The following is a 12,257-nucleotide window of genomic DNA, read 5'->3' on the forward strand; positions in this document are numbered from 1 at the left end:
CAAGCTTGATGTTCAAATATTTTATCTCAGCATTTATTTGTCCATAAAATAAAACAGGATTTATTACACCAGTCTTCTGTTTGAAGATCACCAGGACAGAAATGTGAAAAGTCCCGACTATAAAGATGTTACCCGATAAATGTAAACATGAATACCCATAAAGTCAAAAGCCTCTTTTGGACTTGCATCCCTTCTCCTTCTTACTACAGAATTTTCAGGAGGAAGCGATCACTGTGATAATTAGAGTTGAGTTTCTTAGGAATGTCTAAACACTATAATTTGTTATATTACAATAATTGTTTTTTAGTAGTATTATGATAATTATTTTTCATATAGAAGTCAGCAACAAAATTACACAACAATCTATTCAACACGCAGTGTTACTGTTATGTAGATCCCTAGGAATAGTAACAGTAGATATTGAAATGGTTCATACAGAACAATACAGGACAGATCCTTGTCATACTTATACAGGAATAACCAGCGTATATGAAACCTTTGATGAGCTATGATCATCTAAAATGTGTTTTACAGTAAATGGAGTTCTTTTGAACCGTAATCATTGTTGCAATGCTTGGAATGCCTGCAGCCAATTTACACGCAGCAAGCTCCTACAAATCCCAATCAGGTAATGATGAGATAATCTGATAGAATGAGATAAACGGAGACATTGTAAAATAATACCCCAGGGTCTATTACATCCATCTGTAAGGGAATGTCAGACCTCAGTTTTACTATCATCTGAAAGCTAGCACGTCGCATAGTCCTTCAGAACTGCATTGAAATATCAGTCTGCATTATGTGTTTTTGAGTGAGACTTAAACTCATGACTCCAAGAGTGTGGTGCTAGAAAAGCACAGTCGGTCACCCAGCATCCAAGGAGCAGGAGTTAACATTTCAATCATAGGCCCTTCATCATGAAGCTTGTGGGCTAAGGGGGCTGAGAGATAAATTGGAGGGGAGTGGGGCTGGAGGAAAGGTAGCTGGGAATGCGATAGGTAGGTGAAGGTGGAGGTGAAAGTGATAAGTCGGAGAGGAGGGTGAAGTGGGTAGGTGGGAAAGAAGATTGACAGGTAAGACAGTTCAAGAGGGTGTGCCGAGTTGGAAGATTGAGACTGGAATAAGGTGGGGGGAGGGAAAATGGGGAAACTGGTGAAATCCACATTGATCCCGTGTGTTTGGACAATGTAGATTTGATCAATGCGGATTTCACCAGTTTCCCCATCTCCCCTCCCCCCATCTTGTCCTAGTCTCAACCTTCCAACTCGGCACCGCCCTCTTACCTGTCCATCTTCCTTCCCATCTATCCACTCCACCCTCCTTTCCGACCTATCATTTTCACCCCCACCTTCACCAACCTATCACATTCCCAGCTACCTTCCCCCCAGGCTCAACCCCTCCCATTTATCTCTCAGCCCCTTTGGCCCACAGGCTCATTCCTGATGAAGGGCTATTGCCTGAAACGTCAATTCATCTGCTTCTTGGATGCTGCTTGACCAGCTGTGCTTTTCCAGCACCACACTCTTCGACTCTGATCTCCAGCATCTGCAGTCCTCACTTTCTCCTAGTTAAACACATGACTTCTGACTCAGCGTTGAGAACATTGAACCTTGACTAACACAAAGATGTGGAGTTCAGGGACATTGGCTCTTAAACAATTAGCCAAAGGAAATGTATGTCCAAATCATGATCTTGCATGACTGAATGGATGAGTTGGAAAGGAACTTGAAGGTAATGGTGTTTCTATATACTGTTGCTCATTCTTCACTGTCATAAAGGTTGCAAGGAGGCAAATGTGGTTGAAGTAAATTTGACCGTTACTGAAATGCATCCTTGAGAAAATGATAATTTTTACCACAAAAATATAGGTAATTTTGATGAATTTTGTACTGTTGTAAGGGAAAGAGGCCACATTTGAATTTTGGCACCAACTATTTGCAGCTCCCAATATGGTTAGATATATAATATACTTAGATAGAGTGAAACTTTCTCTACTCTAAATTACAAATTTAATTCAGTCTCAACCTCAGTGTGACATTTTTCATTTTCCTGATCCTTGGTCTCCTTGGGTAGATAGACGAAGTCAGAGGGGAGTTAAAAATCTTTCTGCATGCTCCAACATTGGAGCTAAATTGAAACTTACTCAGTAGGACTTCACCATCAACAACTGAAACACATCTCATTCTATGACATTTAAAAAAATATAACTTTTCAAAATCAATGCAGAAATTCTAAAACTGAAGTTCATGCTTAAGTACTTAACACATTTCTAGTGCATTCTTATGTTTGCTACTTGATACTAAGTTAACATGAGTGTAAGCATAGTGCTGGATATTACAGGGTGCGATAGTCCCTGCTCACAGCTAAAAGATCAATGGGGAACCAAACAATAAACCCACATCAATTCAACTCTGGAGGCAGCATCAATTTCCATTCCTGTCTCATTAGGAAATCATGCCTTTAAGAGTTCCTGACCAATCAAATAGTTGGCAGCTCTGTCATCCCAGCAGTTCTAGTCTTGAGTGGTACCACTAGTACAGGAGTCCAGATGGAGAGGAGCCTGGAATCAGAGGCCAGTCCAAACCCATGGCACAGCCAGGCTGCCTTGCCCTGGAGAGTTGGTTGGGAGTGATGGGGGGGACCTGATTAGAGGGGCTGGGAGTAGAGTAAAGGGGGAGGTATGACCTGGGGGGATGACTACCTTCAATAGGCACAGGAAACCTGTTAAGGATCCCTTTTTAGCTAAAACTACTGGGATGTCCACATAGTATGGGTGTCTCATTTTCTCAAGGATGCCTGAACTTGGGTGGGATTGGCTATTTAACATTGTCAAGGGTGGGCAAGGTCTCTGATGACTCCCCTGTAAAATTTCAGACATATCAGAAGTGGGTGGGTAGGAGATGAAAAGGTCATGCACTGGATTTTGAGTGCAACCCCAGCACCAAAACCTTCACACTCATCATCTGATGTTTGGGAAGCATAAAGTCAAGACTTAGGAATTTGTGGCTGAGAGTTTGATGGAATTCGTAAACATTAGACTGAAGAGTCTAAAAGGAGGCTATGTATTTGTTCATATTATAGATCTATTCCATCCCCTTTGGTAAGACCCAGTTACTTGGCAGTATATTAGTAAGATTGAATTTTCACGTACACTAGCAAAACAGACAACTATTTTTTTTCAATTCAAGTAAAATCTTGACCAAAAATAGAAACCTAGGCTTCTAATTGAAAGTATTTAAAGTTAGATCTTAATAGATGAGCAGCTGCAATAAAACAGCTGTGAACAATGTCTCCTTTCATCTTTTTCTCCAATTCTCTCTTTCACAATCTAAAATCACTCTCTTGTAAGTCTCTATTGAACTGATTAATCGGAAGTAGCACAAGTTAATTCATCCTCTGATTTTTATTTTGTTTCAATGGAGAAACACCTGCTTTACACTTGCCATGTCTCCTTCACTGCCTGCCTGTGACTTCCAATTCATCCCATGGTGACTGCTGTGAGGGGGTAGAGAGATTTTGTTTGGCTCAATGTCTGAATGTGTTGTAGATGAATACAGAACACTCTCGGTTATCCAAATTTCAGATTGTCCGAACAAGATCTCAAGGTCCCGTAAATGCTTCCTTTGTTTACAATCAGATCAGTTATCCGAACAATCAGTTATCTCAACGAAATACTCCCTACCTGTCTTGTTCGGATAATCGAGGTTGTTCTGTACAGAACTGCTACTAAGAAAGAACAAAGCCAAGGCAATGGTATAGCACAGTACATGCAAGTACCCATGAAGTGCGGTGTCATTGGAGGACTCTGAAATTGAATCTTGCTGGAAATGTAATTGTTGTGAATGGTGGAGGTTCCTACTAATCTGCAAAAAACTGTACCTTCATGTTCAATGAGTTGAAAGGTACGCCATGAATTGCAAATCTTTACAATTTGCTGATCGATTTACACTGCTCTGCACTTAGCCTCTCCATTATGTTTAAGATCTCATTGACTGTGCACCGTTAGGTTTTTAATGAATCTGATAAAGTTTAAAAGGAAATTCAAACTTCATGTTAATACCTGAAAGAATATCTCATCAAGCTTTCCCATTTTAAAACTTTCCCTATAGAAAATGGTGAACAACATTGAGTAAAGACTGCTTCCTTTTTGAAAAGGTTTAAACCAAAACCCATTTGTCTTTTTGCATGACCTAAACTCTTCTGCTACGGTTATACATTAAACTGCCCCTGAAACAGACACTTCACATTTCAGGAACCCATCTCGATTATTCTCAACTCCAGTAACTTGCTTTCTTTTTACTTCCTCAGTGGGTAACTTCTAACCTAGAATTTCCTTTCATGGTAAGGCATACATTGCAAGTGCCTTGCCCTAGCTTGAAACTGGGAGAATATTTCAGTCTTCTCTAAACCCTCAATAAGATTGTCTTCAATCTGAATGTGAGCTCCTATCTACATTTTGCATGGTAATCACAGAGCCAGCATTTTCTCTGTGTAAACTGCAAATCAGCCTCCTTCTATCTCTTGTTCGCAACTCAGATGGCTGCAAATCATAAGACCATAAGACATAAGACATAGGTGTGGAAGTAAGGCTATTCGGCCCATCGAGTCCACTCCGCCATTCAATCATGGCTGATGGGCATTTCAACGCCACTTACCAGCACTCTCCCCGTATCTCTTAATTCCTTGCAAGATTACGAATTTATCAATCTCTGCCTTGAAGACGTTTAATGTCCCGGCCTCCACTGCGCTCCATGGCAATGAATTCCACAGGCTCACCATCTCTGGCTGAAGAAATGTCTCCTCATTTCCATTCTAAATGGACCCCACCCCCCCACTAATTCTAGGCTGTGCCAATGAATCTTAGTAGCCCCGCCTGAGGAAACAATTGCCCAGCATCCACCCTTTCTAAGCCAAGCCAAATCACACAAGACAAGACTACAACTCTGATGAAGAGTCATCTAGACTCAGCTTACCTTCACTTCATGGATGCTATGTGACCCACTGTGATCTCCAGCATGTGTTGTTTTCAGTACAGATCTCCAGCATCTGCAGTAATTTGCAGCTACAAAATGTAGCCTTTGTGATGCTTATAGATTAAGCCTGCAAGCCTAATCTCAACAATGGCTTCTTGTTCCCTACTGTTTGCAATAGGAAACATATTAGTTTAGTAATCAAGGAAACAGTATAGGTAGGTATTTGGTTCCCAGGTCGCTTTCATATTAGAAGTAAATGGATAGTTCACAGCATCACTATTAACATCACAAAATCTATTAAACCCTGTCAGGAGTTTAGAAGATACAGAGTCCAACTCATGATATATTCAGAGGCTGTTGCTATGAATATCTTGTACTTACTTCTTTGTAAAATGATTTGTGACTTCTCTCGATCTCTAACAGTCAAACCAGGCTTACTGTCAGGCAGACTGCTGAAAGGGGCACTGTGTTGGTGTGATTATACATAATACCATACAGTCACTGCACATGCACAGACACAACTAGTGATGTCACTTGATTGTAATATGACAGGCTGCAGGAAGTGACTGAACATGAGCCAAATGTATCACTGCATTCCACCATCAGTGCATCCCCTGCTGCTGAAAGGGCAGGAGTTGAGGCAGAGGATTGTGATACAGCTGGAGCAGGACAAAGCCTGGGTGTGTGGGGAGGAAGCTGAGAGCATCTGCCCCCTCTAATGCCACCTTGCCACCTGCCTCGGTCTCTACCCAGAGCTGGGAGGTTGTGATTTGTGTGCTCCTTACTTCCCTCTAAGCCCTGACATTTCCCCCTGAGTACAGTTATTCACAACAGATGCCCTTCTGGTGTTGGTGGTGTTTACAATAGCATGGCCCATAAATAACCATAACTTAATGCTGTATCCCAAAATATAATCCTGTTATAAACCTAAAACATCCTAATATTATAACAGTAATTGTAACGGTACATTCATTAGCCATTAAACCCATGGAAAGTTAAGTCTGGTAATAAAGAGCCTAAGGACAGAACCTGATAAAGGTCTGAGCAATGCAGCCTATAGTGAGATGTGTGGCAGAATCAGATGATCAGTGTGGTGAGGCTCATTTTGATGCTGAGATTAACTTGTCCCAGCTTTTATGCTTTTCATAAGCAGTGTGGCAAGATTCTAATCAGGGAGCAGCAAGATGTCAATGGATGTGGAATAATGCTTGTTAAATACTTCATTGATTGCCAAATTTACCTAATTAATAATCCAGTTGCAATCTTAGCAAACTAGCCATTGGGAAACCAAACAAACTGTGGATGCTGGAAATCAGAAACAAAAACAGAAATTGCTGGAAAAGTTCAGGAGATTTGGCAGCATCTGCGGGAGAAATCAGAGTTAATGTTTCGGGTCAAGTGACCCTTCCTCAGAACTAAACTAGCCAATCGGAAGACACAACATGCAAATCAGAGTTGGTGCTTGGTACCTTTATCTTGCCACTTTCTCTAAACGACCACCATCTTGCTCATGACTAAAGTGCAGAGTAGAATCTGATCAATATGTACCTGCTAGACATACACTTCAGTCATCGACTTTGATACCCAAATTTCAGAGAGTCATCGCCATCATCCTGGCATCTCTCTAATGTAGTGGCACTGTGCCCTGCAAACTTAAACCCGTCTAGCAAGGTGCGTTGACAACCAGCAGCATACAGCTGCAATGGGGAACAGGTAAATTGGTCAGGCATATGTACAGTACAACCTCGATTATCCAAACATCGATTATCCAAATTTCAGATTATCTGAACAAGATCTCAAGGTCCTGTAAAAACATCATTAGGAAACTCAGCATTCTGTTATCGGTTAAACAGCATTATGGCATGCGTTGCCGGATAACCGAGAAATGTTCGGATAACCGACACTCATAAATTACCACTTGTTTACAATCAGATCGATTTATCCAAACAAAATACTCTCCGCCCACCTCATTCGGGTAATTGAGGAACTACTGTACATGGTTTGGGCGATAACCTGGAAAAGTGTGAAGCCTGTGAGGTTCACATAATGGATAGCCAGAGGAGAAATTGTCATGTTGGGTGTCACAGAGGCACGTTAACCCTGAATCAAACCACAAACCACATGGAAAGTGTGCAATGTTCAGCAAAACAGCCGTGAATAAGACCATAAGACCATAAGACATAGGAGTGGAAGTAAGGCCATTCGGCCCATCGAGTCCACTCTGCCATTTAATCATGGCTGATGGGCATTTCCCCGCATTATCCCCGTAGCCCTTAATTCCTTGTGACATCAAGAATTTATCAATTTCTGCCTTGAAGACATTTAGCGTCCCAGTCTCCACTGCACTCTGTGGCAATGAATTCCACAGGCCCACCACTCTCTGGCTGAAGAAATGTCTCCGCATTTCTGTTCTGAAGTTACCCCCTCTAATTCTAAGGCTGTGTCCACGGGTCCTAGTCTCCTCGTCTAACGGAAACAATTTCCTAGCGTCCACCCTCTCCAAGCCATGTATTATCTTGCAAGTTTCTATTCGATCGCCCCTTAATCTTCTAAACTCCAATGAATACAATCCCAGGATCCTCAGCCGTTCCTCGTATGTTAGACCTACCATTCCAGGGATCATCCGTGTGAATCTCCGCTGGACATGCTCCAGTGCCAGTATGTCCTTCCTGAGGTGTGGGGACCAAAACTGGACACAGTACTCCAAATGGGGCCTAACCAGAGCTTTATAAAGTCTCAGTAGCACAACGGTGCTTTTATATTCCAACCCTCTTGAGATAAATGTCAACATTTACCATCATTCACCATGATGCATTCACCATCACTGGGGCAAGTGAGCTGATGTGTGAGGGAGGGCACTGCATCTGCAAATGATCGCTGGGCTTTCACATAGGATGAACATTGGCTCCAAGCAAAGACATGTTAGCAACACATGCATACTGTGTGCCTGCTCCCTGACATTGACCTCTCTGTGTGTTGCTCCTTGTCACTGCTAGGGAACTGTCTGAGTTGAATATTCCTGTGCATACAGCCAGCTGAACAGTAGATAATGTTGATGGAGTAGAGTGGAGTTCCTAAGGTGTTGGAGTCAGCCAGTGCCAAATACACACTTTGTCATTCTGCTTGCACATGATGTATTTAGTGCTCATCATAGACTCCCAACAATTGCATCTTGTTACTGCCCAGGAGCGATACCACAAAGGCACAATAATATATCTAGATCCTACTTCGAGACATAGAAAACCACATGAATGTTGAAAAATAAGCATATATGAACAAACAATTTATATAACTGCCAGCCACGGTGCCATGAGTAGAATTTCCCTCTACTGCACTGCACTCAGCTCCACACAAGAGGTGGAGTGATCCTGTTCTGTTGTGGAGCCTGATGGCCCTGGAAGTTTGGGTGGGCAACACGGCTGGCATTTAGGTCTGTACAGACCAGGCATCCTGAGGATTCTTTTGCCAGGGACAAGTTGACCCTTTTCAGATGGAATTTCCAAGAGTCAAGAAGGAGCAAGCTCGGTGAAGGTGGAGGGCCCAGCCACCTCTGCAGTCTCCTGGGTGGAAACTACTAAGGGGCCTATATGTATGGTCTGTCATTCGGCAGGGTACCTCTTAGCAACGCCCTATCTCCTTGTGATGAAGTTACAGCTGGACTAGGTTCAAGGTACCCATCGCCCACTCACGTTGTGATGATGTTGTCACTTTAAAAGGTTATTCTATCCTTTTTTTCGAAGAGATGTTGTAAGGCAGAGGTGAAAACTGGCTCCTGAAGATGACTTAAGTAAGCAACTTGTGAGGCCTCGAGGTGTGTTTTTTTAAAGTTGGGACAATGGAAGAAGCCTGGTTTTGGCCAGCTCTCACAGACTAAGTTTTCTAGTTTTTAAAGTCATAGCAACTAAAGCCGTTTGAGGACTCAAATGTGTTGGAAGCTTCAGTGAATATCTGTTGGCTGCTACTTTGTCTGGATTTTCTCTTGATGTTGGAACAGTTAGTTAGTAATAGATGCTATGTCTATATTTCAGTTAGGCATTCCAGTAGTTAAGTTATTCTAAATTCCTCATTCTTTAGTTTGGATTTTAACTATAATATTGAAATAAATTGTGTTTTGCTTAATGTTGAGTAGTTTGACCAGGCGCATTGCATCTGGAACATGGCACTTCATATCTACCTTTAAAATAAGAAAATTTCAGGCTGTAAGATAAATATTTTTACTAAATATCTTTAGGGGTCTAGTCTCATCCATAACATTAGGTCCTAAGGAACAATGTGTGAGGTGATAGAATCTGGAATGCCTTGAGGGTGCTAGGCCGGTTTCTCCATGGTAGCTGCTAACCTGTGACCATGGAGACAGACATGCAGTTGCAGGACTGGCTGCACTGCTCCAGTGATGAAGGCCAGTGCATCCCATACTCCTGCCTGCTGTTGCTCCTCCTCTCTTTGCATTTGTCTCAATTCTCCTGAATGCCTACAGTACAGGGTCGTCCCTTGCTGGGAGCTAAGCAATGATCTGGTCACAGGCACTCCTCTGAATGCCAGTGTCCTGAGGCATATCTTCCTTGCCCATGTGCGTAATACTCAGTGTTAGATCCTCAGGAGCCTCTAATCCCAGACTCCTAATGATCCCAACTGACATCTTGGTATTGGATCTGCTGGGAGGTCCAGGACACAGCCTTGTTGACAATTCCTCTGTGCCTGAGCACTGTTCGCCGCAGAGGTTGGGGACTTGTCCTCTATAGCAGATGGACAGCTCTCTCAGATGTCCTTGGGAGGTGGGCTACATCTGCATGACACGAGAGGCATCTGTATGACACACAAGGTCCAGTGGTTACTGGTTAGTGTCAGCACTGCAGTGGAACAACAAGTAGTACTTACTCAATTACTGGAAGCGGTAAGTCTCTGGATTCCTGCAGGAACAGTGCTGATCCTCTCCTGCGAGGGCAGGGATCCACCTTTCACATAGGATGGGGTGACAGCATCAGGTATCCCTCCACCTGTCTGGCATTGCTCTGCCCTGTTATGGGATGTCCTCTGCAGTGACATAAAGAGGAAAAAGAGTAAGATGTGGGTGGGTGGCATGACTGTTAGTGATGGTGCCTTTGGGGGAAAGGTGTTCCAAGGCAGTACAGTGGTGTGGTAGGATGATGGGTAACAAGAGTGAGTGAGGGAAGATATTGCATGCTCCAGACAGTCAGAGCCTCTGAGGGAGAGGGGTTCACTGGCAGAGGGAGACTGATTGTGAGGTGATACAGAACAGAGAATGATTCTTACACCTAGTGGAGCACAGAAGGTCATTAATCTGTTGACACTGACCCTGATAGCAATATCTGCTGAGACTGGCATGGTGTGGTACTACTGCCTCCCCTCTGCCAGCCCTGTAATGCACCAACTCAATAGTCAGGGCCTGCAGGTGCCTGTCAGAGAACTAGGGTGCCAACTTGCACCCTTCTCAGACATCTTTCCTCAATCCCCAACAATGAGCAGGGTAGATGCCAAACGCCAGCATTCTTCCAGGTGCACAGTGGACTCTCAAAGATGGCAGAGATGTGGGGGATGCTGGTCTTTGGACAGATATCTGATGGGCGATGAGTTGTTCTGGAAATGACGCATGATAAGATGGGTCAGAAAATGGATGTGATACAGCAAGTAATGCAGCAAGTTTGGTAAGGTACAGCAAAGTACTGCCAGGCACCCACTTTTATTTTCATGTTGGCATTGCCTATAGTTAGCCAGTGGGTAAACTATATGAGGTCAGATTAGCTAATAATGAGATGCTAATCACTGAATGCTAACGTATATAAATAGGCCTCTTGCCACAGAGTAGCAGGAATCTCACTGTTCAATGCTCGGTTGGAAATTGGAATGTCTTGGTCTTGACGTTGAGAACTTTCTCATTAGTCACCTCACCACATTCTGCCAATGTTCTACCTATTACCAACATCAGGAGGTAGGAAGATTCTACTCAATGTCTCTCGATGGGGCTAGAACTGATAGCACTCTGACACTAAGACAAGAGGGCTATCATCGGGTTCTGTCTGGTAATGAATGCTAGCTCTCTGAGTATGGTCCAAAACATCTGCCAAAATACTAGAAAGGCAGATCCTGTGCTGTGGAAAGAAGATGATGCTGCTGAAAATATCACAGGCAGTGGGGTTGAGTAATTGAAATTATGCAATGTTAATGAAGAACTGTGTATAGATATGACCTCAAGTCCTAGTTGACTTTATCATATTAACGAACAATACATAAATACATAAATACGTAAGCATCACTGGTACCCAAGTGGGCGGCACGGTGGCACAGTAGTTAGCACTGTTGCCTCACAGCGCCAGAGACCCGGGTTCAATTCCTGCCTCAGGCGACAGTCTGTGTGGAGTTTGCACGTTCTCCCCGTGTCTGCGTGGGTTTCCTCCGGGTGCTCCGGTTTCCTCCCACAATCCAAAAAATGTGCAGGTTAGGCAAATTGGCCATGCTAAATTGCCCGTAGTGTTAGGTGAAGGGGTAAATGTAGGGGAATGGGTCTGGGTGGGTTACGCTTCGGCGGGTCGGTGTGGACTTGTTGGGCCGAAGGGCCTGTTTCCACACTGTAAGTAATCTAATCTAATCTAATCTAATCTAATCTTATATGGAAAAGGTTACTCTCCACCTGGATGTGAACCATATTAAATAGATTACTCTCCACCTGGATAAACACAGTCATTCCAAGCTGCACTGCTCTGTGGCAGACACATTGCAAGGATATCAGAGAAGGGGAAGATGTTGCCATGATTCTTCAACTGAGACTTGGAGATCCGCATGGAGGGGTAGTGCAGAGGAAAGATGTCATGTTCCCAAAGGTCCAGCACAGAGGGCCATGCCTCCAGACCCAGTGCAGTTTCCATGGTGCAGAGGAACTGTCAGAAGTGTTGCAAGGTCACTCATGTGTGCACTCTACTGGGGTAAGTGACACAATCTCACCTCTGCTAGCTCATACTCACTCTATCTCCACTACTTCATTTGCCTCCTACCAAGCTTCATGCTCTACCACTCACTATTGCTTGCAAAAACTTCCATCTCTTGATCTCATAATCTCCCGTACCAAACCTCCCATACCACTAAGCTTACACACTCTCCGTACCACCCCTTGGAGCACCACACTACTTTTCCACTGGAGCACCAGCACTAACAGCCAGGCCACCAACTTTCAGTTCACCTAATCTCTCCCTTTCTCTCATTCCAACAGAAAACAGCCCACGGTAGTGTAGAAATGGCCCAGACAGTTGATGGGGTGCTCAACATTTG

The 12,257-nt window shown here is 43.5% G+C and overlaps 1 long non-coding RNA gene across 1 annotated transcript in view; it reads right to left on the minus strand.

Moving 5' to 3' along the window:
• LOC122558367 (uncharacterized) overlaps positions 1-12,257 on the minus strand; it is a 243,906-nt gene that overhangs the window by 11,867 nt on the left and 219,782 nt on the right. The window contains exon 12 of the long non-coding RNA XR_006314113.2: positions 9,852-10,007. This is a non-coding gene — a long non-coding RNA (uncharacterized LOC122558367). The remainder of the gene's footprint in view (positions 1-9,851; positions 10,008-12,257) is intronic.

The sequence above is a fragment of the Chiloscyllium plagiosum genome, unplaced genomic scaffold, assembly GCF_037043375.1.
Source record: "Chiloscyllium plagiosum isolate Xiang-an unplaced genomic scaffold, Cpla_swu_hap1 HiC_scaffold_17, whole genome shotgun sequence".
Taxonomy (NCBI): Eukaryota; Metazoa; Chordata; class Chondrichthyes; order Orectolobiformes; family Hemiscylliidae; genus Chiloscyllium; species Chiloscyllium plagiosum.